Raw genomic sequence first — 11,463 nt, forward strand, 5'->3', positions numbered from 1 at the left:
GAATAAAAATAAATAAATAATATAAGTCAAAATACTAAGAATAATAATAATAATAATCAATAAATAAATAAATATGTAAAAAGATTACTTAAAAAATAAAAAATTAAAATATAACTTGAAATATAAAACTCATACCCTAACATATTGCATCACAATATATCATGTCAATTTATCACATATCTCACCCCATAACATATCATTTTTATATCATATGACATATTTCGTATTTCATATCATATCATATATATATATATATATATATATATATATATATATATATATATATTCGTTATTCACCTGTCATATCCTAATCATATCATATGTAAACACTTTGTGATCATGTCGTTCCCTAACTTATCATAGTCTTAACGTTCTTCTACCTATCACAGTCATGTCATTACATGAATGTACTTTAGTCATATTATCACAGGAACGTATCCTAACGCTATCGTTCTATCAATCTATCACGTCTATCCCTTTCTACCCATAATCTAACCGTATTCTTTTATCAATCTCTCATATCTATAGTACTTCGGTATTTAACCTAACTTTAACGTTTCATGAACGAATCTTATTCCTATCGTTGCATTTCAGTTGTGCATCCTTGCGTTAGCTAGCTAATTCAAATTTCCTTAAGAAAGGCCTCTAACACCTCAAACAAGTATAGGTAATTCCAGGAATTACAATGCTCAGACTTCACAAACCAAGGGTAAGGAAGTCTCCCCAATATCAATGCTCAACAACTGGACAAACAGCCCTACACAGAGCTAGGAATGCCGCTGGTCGTGGTATACAAGATAGCATGACGCAAAGGAATTATTCCGAATTCAGAATCGAAAGCCTTAGGAACAAAGCTTGAGGAAGACTGACTTCCCCAAAGGGCACAAGGCTGAAGTGTGTAGAGAATGAATCTTTCTTGTCTTGCTTTCATCTTTCAATTCTCTTTTCTTTTCTTTACTCTCCAGTAGAGGTTCTTCAATCAATTCTCTTACTGTGTTTGAATAAATAGGTGAAGGATTGAATGAATTAACTCTCCTGTAAAGGAATAGAATATCTTCTTCTTCTTCTTCTTTTCCTCTATTACCGGACCAGATTGAACTGTAAAGGATAGGTTCAGTAGTTTAGTGTCATTCATCTTCTCTTGCTATCGTCTTGAAAAGCAGTTAATTCATTTCCTCTCCCTTCTTTCATTCTCTAAAGGTGAAGGTTCGGTAGCTCAAGTTTTTGGTTTCGTCTTTCTCCTTATGATTTAGAAAGGTAAAGGATAATTAATCTTGTCTTGCTTTCTTCTCGTATCCTATCTCAACATATCATTGAACACATCGAACCGTAATTATTATCATACAATTTACATAACATATCGACCCACAAACAATTCACACATATCAATATATATGACACATGCAGAACTATGGGGCACGTGTCAACATCCAATATAACCATGCCGATAGTAAGGTCACTTACCTGGTTAGCTTAAGTCGTTGTCACGAATATATCCTAAATGAAAGTTCGATTCCGTCCTTTGAAATCCAACTCAACCTATGTGAGCTCATGACATCAGTTTCAAGTTTGAACTCTATAAAATTATTTCTCTAATTTATTTTGGTTCATAGTAAAAAGTGTTGAAATGTTGTATATATATTTGTATAATGTTATTTTCACTAAATATCTTATTTTATATTATTACGAATATATCTTATTTTCTCTGTAATTATTTTCATTTTCTAAACAGATATTAACTGCTCCACTCTTTTTTTTCAAACAGATATTATTGGTAAATTTTGTTAATGGATTTTTACTCCAAAATTTCCCTTTTTCTTTCTTTATTTCTTTCTTTTGCTAACCAAAAATCTAATTAATTGGATGTGAGAGGATGAGATCTGATTTATTATAAAATATTTGATAAAGAAAAGAAAATCTAACTAATTTAATTAGATAACTATAAATATAAAGGAAAATGAAATTGTACCAAAATCTCTCTCCAAAGTAATTCTGCTTCTTCTGTTGGAAGCTATTTTACTTTTTCTCTTACATTATTTCTATTTACTTTTGGATGAACGGTTCTCTCTACAAAGTAATTCTGCTTTTGTTGGAAGCTATTTTACTTTTTCTCTTACATTTTTTCTGTTTACTTTTGGATGAACTGTTATATTGTTTAAGAGGGAAGATGGGATGGGATGAGATTATTGGGGATGGACAACAGTTAAAAGGAGAGGATTTGGGAAGAATTGTTTTTATTTTTATTTATTTATTAATTTATTATTATTTTTTTTTTTATGGAATAATAATTTTTTTTTGTTTATAACCATTTTTATTGGTTTATTTATATATTTATTTTTGGACTATTACATAATAATTACGATACACGATGTGTTCAATGATATGTTTGAGATAGGATACGATAAAGATACACAAAACGAAATGTAACGATAGGAGTAAGATACGTTCATGAAATGTTAAAGTTAGGTTACATACTGAAGTGATATGAATATGAGAGATTGATGAAAGAATACGGTTAGGTTATGGGTAGAAAGGGATAGGTTTGTGATAGAGTGATAGAACGATAGCGTTAGGATACGTTCCTGTGATGATATGACTAAGGTGTTCATGTAACTATATGACTGTGATAAGTATAAGAATGTTAAGGCTATGATAAGTTAGAGAACGATATGACCACAAAGTGTTTACGACATGATATGATTATGATACGAAATATAAATAACGGATATATATATTGTTAGAATTGGTCAATCCATTAGAATAGCTTGAAGTTAGTCATGCCATAAGAATAGGCTTACTTCGTTAGTTTCCTATGAAATCGGATCTATTAGTTAATCTTTTGCCAATATAAATAGAATATGTCCTCAATAGTGTGAGGCACAGTTTTGCATAAACTTGATATGGTATCAGAGCAGAAATAAGATCCACGAGATCCATAGCCTCTGCTGTTAAACATGTCAATCCCAACAAACACAATGTCTTCTCCGTCGATCAGTCAGGTGATTAGTGTTAAGCTTACACAAGAAAATTATCTACTGTGGTCTACCCAAATCCTTCCCTACTTGCGTAGCCAAAACCTTGTTGGTTTTGTGGATGGATCCATGCCTGCACCAAGCCAGACGATCGCCGTTGAACCAAGTGAAGAAACAGGGAATCGCAAAATTATCATCAACCCTGAGTTCACAGTCTGGTACCCCCAGGACCAGCTGGTACTCAGCCTCATCAACTCATCAGTCACTGAGGAGGTTCTCAGCACGATGGTTGGAATCACCACTGCACGAGAAGCCTGGATTACGCTGGAGCGACAATTTGCTTCCACATCTCGAGCAAGAGCAATGCAGATCCGTATGGAACTCTCTACTATCCAGAAAAAGGACATGACAATTGCTGACTACTTTCGTAAAGTAAAACATCTTGGTGATACACTTGCTGCCATTGGCAAGCGAATAGAGGATGAAGAACTCATCGCCTACATGCTGCAAGGACTTGGTCCAGATTATGATCCTCTAGTCACAAGCATTACAACCAGAACAGATGTATACACTGTCAGCGACGTGTATGCTCACATGCTGAGCTATGAGATGCGGCACTTGCGTAAGGGTACATTTGAGCAACTTTCATCTGCTAACAATGTCAATAGGATATCCATTCGTGGAGGTGCCAATGGAGGTCAAGGTAGTCGCGGTCGTAGTCGTCAGTTAAATAGTGGTCATGGACAATCAAGGCGTACTGTGAACAATCCTGGACGTCAACCATCAAAGACACAAAGCAGCTCAGGCATTGTCTGTCAGATTTGTGGTAAGCCCAATCACGATGCTTTGCAATGCTGGCACAGATTTGATCAGGCATATCAAGCCGAAAATAATCTCAAACAAGCAGCTTTGGCAACTAGTGGATACACTAGTGACACAAACTGGTATGTTGACACTGGAGCCACAGATCATATCACCAATGACCTAGAGAGGCTTACCACCAGAGAACGCTACACTGGCACCGACCAAATTCAGGTTGCAAATGGCGCAGGTTTGTCTATCTCTCATATTGGGAATTCATTAATTTCTGGTTCATCTCTTGTTCTGAAACATATCCTATATGCTCCTAAAATCAATAAGCACCTAATTTCAGTACAAAGACTAGCATCTGATAATAATGCTGTTGTAGAATTTCACCCAAACTATTTTTTGGTTAAGGACCGAGTCACGAAGAAACTCCTGCTCCACGGTAGATGTAAGAATGGCCTATACGTTCTACCGCATAATTTCAGTCAAGCCTTGCTGACAGCCAAACTTTCGAAAGAACAATGGCACAGAAGGCTAGGGCACCCTGCATCTCCAATTACCATTAGAATTCTACAAGATAATAATTTAGCTATAGATACTAATATTCCCTCTTCCTCAATTTGTAATGCTTGTCAATTAGGGAAAGCACATCAATTGCCATTTGGTTCTTCTCAGCATGTATCTACAGCACCCCTTCAATTAATTCACACTGATGTATGGGGTCCATCCATTGCGTCAGTAAATAATTCCAAATATTATGTTTCCTTTGTTGATGATTTTAGTCGTTATGTTTGGATTTACTTTCTGAGATGCAAATCTGATGTTGAGTCTGTGTTCCTTCAATTTCAAAAACATGTTGAAACTATGCTAAATACCAAAATTCGCTCCGTCCAATCAGATTGGGGGGGTGAATACCATCGGTTACACAATTATTTCAAATCCACAGGCATTGAACATCATATCTCCTGTCCTCACACACACCAGCAGAATGGGTTAGTCGAAAGAAAACACAGACACATTGTAGAAACTGGCCTTGCTTTACTCGCTCAAGCCAACATGCCTCTATCCTACTGGGATGAAGCTTTCAACACAGCTTGCTTTCTTATAAATAGAATGCCCAGCCGAACCATACAACAAGACACACCACTTCATAAATTGTTTGGTAAAAGTCCAGACTACTCCATGCTTAGGGTGTTTGGCTGTGCTTGCTGGCCTAATTTAAGGCCTTACAACAACAAGAAACTGAGTTTCAGAACTACTAGATGTATATTCTTGGGTTATAGTTCTTCTCATAAGGGATATAAATGCTTAAATAGAAGTACAGGACGTATTTACATCTCTAGAGACGTGGTTTTCGATGAAAATATTTTTCCTTTTGAAGAATCTAAGCCACCAAACAAAACCACAAATCCACATCATCCTGTTCTACTTCCAGCCTTAGCCAAACTTGCTAGTTTTTACACTGAAAATGCTCTTACAGATATTGAACCAGTTGTTAGTAATTCCCATATGAATGATGGTCAAACTGATAATATTGCTAGTGACAACTTGTCTGGTGTCAGCTTATCTTCTGCAGATAATACAAGAAGTTCAGAGGAAATTGCAGAATATGAAGCTGAGAGCAGTTCGATCAATGCTCAAAACCAAACTCATGAACATGTGTCTGATCAACCAACTGAAGCAGCTAGTCAACATCCAATGCGAACAAGGTTGAGAAATAACATTGTACAAGCTAAACAATTCACTGATGGAACTATCAGATATTCAGAAACCTCAAGAAAATTCGCAAGCGCTGTAACTATCACAACTCCGATCATAGAGACTGCTACTGAACCTCGAAACCTGCAGGAAGCCATGCAACATCCAAGATGGAGAGGAGCAATGAATGATGAGCTCTCAGCGCTAAAACGAAATGCCACTTGGGATCTAGTTCCACCCAAACCTGGAATAAATCTCATTGATAGTAAATGGGTGTATAAAGTGAAAAGAAAAGCAGATGGGTCAGTTGAAAGATTAAAAGCAAGATTAGTTGCCAAAGGATTCAAGCAAAGATTTGGTGTTGATTACACTGATACTTTTAGCCCTGTGATCAAACCGTCAACAATCAGGGTCATTCTTTCGCTAGCAGTAACCAAGGGCTGGAATATGAGACAAGTTGATATCCAAAATGCATTTTTGCATGGAATTCTGAAAGAGGAAGTGTACATGCGACAACCACCAGGATTTCAAGACTCAGCCAAACCAAAGAATTACATATGCAAGCTCAAGAAAGCCCTTTATGGCCTGAAACAAGCCCCAAAAGCTTGGCATTCAAGGTTGACTGGAAAACTTATTGAGTTAGGCTTCAAGGCTTCAGTAGCTGATTCATCTCTTTTTATTCTCAAAAACAGAGAGATAACTATCTATATGCTCATCTATGTTGATGATATAATTATTGTGAGCTCCTCTGATCAAGCAACCGAAAGGTTGATTCAGAAATTGAAAATAGATTTTGCAGTAAAAGATTTGGGTGATCTTGAGTATTTTCTGGGTATTGAAGTCAAGAAAACACGAGATGGTATCATACTGTCACAGAGACGATATGCTTTAGATTTGTTGAAAAGAGTAAACATGGAAAAATGCAAACCTATGTCTACACCAATGGGTTCTGCTGAAAAATTATTCAGAGAACAAGGAATACCCTTATCAGCTGAAGAACAATTCAAATACAGAAGTACAATGGGAGCACTACAATATTTGACAATGACTAGGCCTGATTTGGCATTTGCTGTCAATAAAGTGTGTCAATATCTTCATACACCTACTGATGCTCATTGGGGTGCTGTGAAGAGAATTCTTCGTTATGTTAAAGGCACACTAGCATTAGGAGTGAAAATTCAGAAATCAACCATGATGTTGTCGGGGTTTTCTGATGCTGATTGGGCTGGTTGTCCCGATGATCGACGTTCAACTAGCGGCTTTGCTGTATTTCTTGGAGCAAATCTAATCTCATGGAGTTCCAGAAAACAGGCTACAGTGTCAAGATCAAGCACCGAAGCAGAATACAAGGCCATTGCGAATCTTACTGCAGAAATGATTTGGATCAAGTCATTACTGAAGGAACTGGGCGTGTATCAATCAAAGGCTCCTCGCCTCTGGTGTGACAACCTCGGAGCTACATATTTAACTTCAAATCCAGTATTTCATGCTAGAACGAAACATATTGAAGTTGATTTTCATTTTGTTCGAGAACAAGTAGCACGTAAAGCAATGGAAGTTCGGTTCATTTCATCAAGTGATCAAGTAGCTGATATCCTGACAAAACCACTGTCTAAAACTCCTTTTACTACACATTGTAACAATCTCAACATGTACAAGACTTGTTGGGATTGAAGGGGACTGTTAGAATTGGTCAATCCATTAGAATAGCTTGAAGTTAGTCATGCCATAAGAATAGGCTTACTTCGTTAGTTTCCTATGAAATCGGATCTATTAGTTAATCTTTTGCCAATATAAATAGAATATGTCCTCAATAGTGTGAGGCACAGTTTTGCATAAACTTGATATATATATTGTCATATGATATGAAAATAATATGAAATATATTATGGTGTGAGATATGTGATAAATTGACATATTTATGATATGATACATTGTGATTGTAACAACCATAAATATTGAATGCGGAAGACTTCATTTAAATTCCATAAAACATATCCTTTATCTTAAAACACAGTCATGGACTTATGTGTTTCAAAAACATCTTTAAAACGACACAATAAAAAACTCGAAATAAAATAAATAAGCGTTTAAGTTATAAACATCATATTCTAGCCTAAGTCTAAGAAATAAATACCACTATCCAATGCATGTGTCATGGTGTCGAGTTGCGATGTCATCGTTAGCCGTACAGGAATGTCTTGCCTTAACTTGAAAAATGTAGTAGCACATGACTTGAGTATTTAAAGAAATACTCCGTAAGTGACCCCACTATTGGGGTTAAATGCAAGAACATGCGAATGCAATGACGAGACCTATCCTTTCAATCTATTTTTCTACGGTACTATCCTAACGGGTAATTTGGACGTGTACCATATACTCTACACACAGCCCATACGTGCGGGTATAGGCTCACCAGTCAGTTCGCACACCGTTGGGCCACCTTACTTGTCGGGCGAGCATACACTGGGACGCTCCCTAGGTCGGACACCCATTAGAACTAGTAACCGTCACGGCAACTGTAACGATCCTAAATTTCCACATATCTAAAGTCGTCACTAACGTCTCATACTCATCTCTAATGTAGAATATAACTCTAAGAAATGCTCATCTTTATTAGCGGAAAGATTTAAACCTTCAGAATACGTTAAAACATTAGAAAACACCGTCGGACTTGCATGTTTCAAACATCATACTGGAGTTTAAAATAAGATAAAAACAATTACAAGTTAAATAATTTAAATAAATGAAATGCAAGCACCCTATCCTAACAAAGTCTAGGAATTTTAAATATGCAACTATCCTATGCACGCGCCACAGTCTTTGATCACGATGCCACCGTCAACCGTACATGGGAGCCTTGCCTTTACCTGAACAAAAAAACAATATGGCACACGACCGAAGAAATACTCAATAAGTGACCCCACTATAGGGGTTATGCTAATGCAAACATATGCAATCATGAATTAGCGACCTATCTCTAATCATCTTAAGGGTGGCCTCCAGTCTCGGACAAATTGGATGTGTAGTACTTTCCTACACACGACTCACACGTGCGAGTGTGAATCCCTAGTGCGCTCGCACACCCCCTAGACCCTCTAGTCAAGCTAATCTATAGTGAGATCTGGAGGTCAGCGGAACCCATAGTGTTATGCGCCTCATGAACACCCTCATCTGTGTGCATTCGCACCTGTGCGCATTGGCGCTCATCATACGGTGTGCATCCGCACTCATCATCTCTAGGGGAAGTAGCCCTATACTTATGAACATACAATATGCATGAGGTCCCTCTATGTCCAATCATACATCTCTTCTGACACAATCCTCTAGTCTCATCTCTTAGTTACACTATGTAGCACATGCTCGTGAATATTTACATTAATATCAATTTCATACTCTTAGGGTTCTGTCCTATGTCGATCTAACGACATGATGCAATATGACAAACAACATCATAAGGCATGTTTAACATGGAAAACATCATCATGTTAATAACATCGTCATGCATACATCATACTCATCATAGAAGCCATTAAGTGCATCAAATATAACGTGTACATCATGCATCGAAACATAAATAACATACATTTAACATACATCACAACACAACGTCATACTCATACATCATCATAATTCAAACAATCTTTAGCCTATCCTATAGTAAGACCACTTACTTGGTTGGCCTTGGCTGAAGTACTCCCTAATTAGCTAAACGTAAGCTCCCGTTTCATGAGAGCTGCTTCCTACGTTGCCGAGGTTCGTTTCCTATCACACCGTTCACCACTTTTCGTTAGTATTTCACAATTAGTTTACCAATAATTCAAGAAATGTGAAATAAAACTCTAAAACAGCCTCGGATACCTTAATTGGGGTTGAAAACAGGTTCGGGAGGGTCGAAACAGTGGAAATCGGGCTGAAAACCGGTGAGCCGAGCCGAACAGCCGCTGGGAGCCGCCGTAGCGTCACCGGAGGGAGCTTGAGCCGTTTGCGCCAAGCCGAGCCGAGGGACCGCCTGCGCCGCCTGTGTGACACGTGGCAGCAGCAGGGCGAGCCGCGTCGCGTGGTAGCGTCTAGTCGAAGCGCGGGTCGCAGTCCGGTTCGAGTTGCGGGCTGTAGAAGGCTACTGGGCCAAGACTAATCGTTGGGCCTCGGCTTACTGGGTTGGGCCGCAAGTGTTTGGGTTGCAGGCCGATTCGATTGGACTGGGTCTGATCTCGGGTTGGTTCAACTGAACCGTAGCTTCTGGGCTGGTTTGAGGTTTGGGCCGCTGTAGTTGGGCTGGACCGAAGGCAGAGGCCGAAGGAATGAATCGGGCTGGCTCTCTCGGGTTTTGGGTTCGGATTGACCCGGATCCGTGGATCTCGTCTTCCTTACCCGACTTCGGCAATTTTCCGGCGATATTTTTCTCTCCTTCCCTCGGCGTTTCCGTTGCCGATTTCGGTCCTCTTTCTTCTTTTATTCTCTTTTTTTTTTGTCGTCCTTCTTTCTTTTATGGTAGTTTTGCGGCCTAAAAGTTGCTAAAACCACAGATCTAAGAACGTTTAGGAAACCCCAATTTTTGACCTCGGTTACCGACGACGGGGCTTAGGAAAAGGCACAAAAAGTACCTTGAGTTATTGTGCTTTCGTTAGGGATCCTTCTTGTGGTGGTAACTGATCGTTTGGTGTCGATTTTTGGGTGGTTTGGGGCTCGTTTGAGAAATTGGAAACTAGCCGAGTTAATCCGAAATCTCTTTCTCTCGTATTTTCTTTCCCTTTCTCTGTTTGCAGGTACTCTGATGGGTTCTGGGAGTCGTGGGCTGAAGGCAGAGCGAGGTGTGGTCGTCATTTGGCGTGGGGTCCTTGAAACTCTGCGGTCGCCGGGAAACTCGAGTTTTCCGGCGACTGAGTTTTTTTTCTTTTTCTTTTTTTTTTTTTAGTTTTTGTTTTGGTTTTCTCTGGTCGTTGAACCACAGTCATGTATCAACATCAAATATAACCCTGTCGATAGTAAAGTCGATTAAGTCGTTGTCCCAAAGATATCTTTAAATGAAACTTCGATTTCTTCATTTGAAATCCTAGTCCACCTAAGTGAGACTACAAGTTTGAACTCTATAAAATTATTTTTCTAATTTATATGGTTCAGGGTTAAAAGGGTTATATATAATGTTATTTTCTAACTAGACAAAAGTTAATATGACTTATTACCTATTTTATTTTTAAATTCGGTTCAACAAATCCTTACCGATAACTATTTTCATTCCGTAAATAGATTTTCAATTCGATAAACATTTTTAATTCTGTAAACAAATAATCCTGTAAATATTTTTAATTATGTACATTGGTATTTTTGGCCAATTTTAATCTATCAATTGTTTGTTATGATTTTACACCAACTAAAATTTTATTGATTCTAACCTTATTTCCTATAACTTAAAATGCTAATAAAAATTTAATTAATTGGATATGTGATTTATGGTAAAATATGAAGGAAGAATTGATCCTAAAAGCTAATAAAAATCTAATTAATTGGATATAAGATCAGATTATCCTAAAATATGAAGAAGACTTATCCTAAATTAATTTATTATAACAGAAAAAGAAAATGTGAGATAGGATTTTACGTAATAAATCGGCATCATATCTCATATCTGCTTCGGTTCAAAAGGTCATTCTACTCCTTCTCAAATCTGACATTTTTCTTTTATTGTTTGACAAACTACAATATGGTAGGGTTGAGAAAAGAGGATATGAGATGAGAGGCTAGCGGAGGGAGGTGGGTAAATTTTATTTTATTTTTAAATAATCATTTTTTAGTTATTTATTTATGAATTATTATTATTATTATTATTATTTTTACAATATATTTTTTATAATTATTTTTATTTGTTTATTTATTTTTATTATTATTTTTTTTGGTTATTACAAATGCATTATGTTATTCTTAAGTTTTTTTTTTTTTTTTTTTTTTTTTTTTTTTTTTTTTTTTTTTTTTTTTTTTTTTTTTT

At 37.0% G+C, this 11,463-nt stretch overlaps 1 non-coding gene across 1 annotated transcript; it reads left to right on the forward strand.

The window, feature by feature from the left end:
- The first annotated feature begins 3,443 nt into the window (after positions 1 to 3,443).
- Positions 3,444 to 3,579, forward strand: LOC111486756. Its single transcript, XR_002718937.1, has one exon. It is a non-coding gene; the product is annotated as a small nucleolar RNA Z247 (small nucleolar RNA).
- The last annotated feature ends 7,884 nt before the right edge of the window (positions 3,580 to 11,463 follow it).

The sequence above is a fragment of the Cucurbita maxima genome, unplaced genomic scaffold, assembly GCF_002738345.1.
Source record: "Cucurbita maxima cultivar Rimu unplaced genomic scaffold, Cmax_1.0 Cma_Scf00011, whole genome shotgun sequence".
NCBI lineage: Eukaryota > Viridiplantae > Streptophyta > Magnoliopsida > Cucurbitales > Cucurbitaceae > Cucurbita > Cucurbita maxima.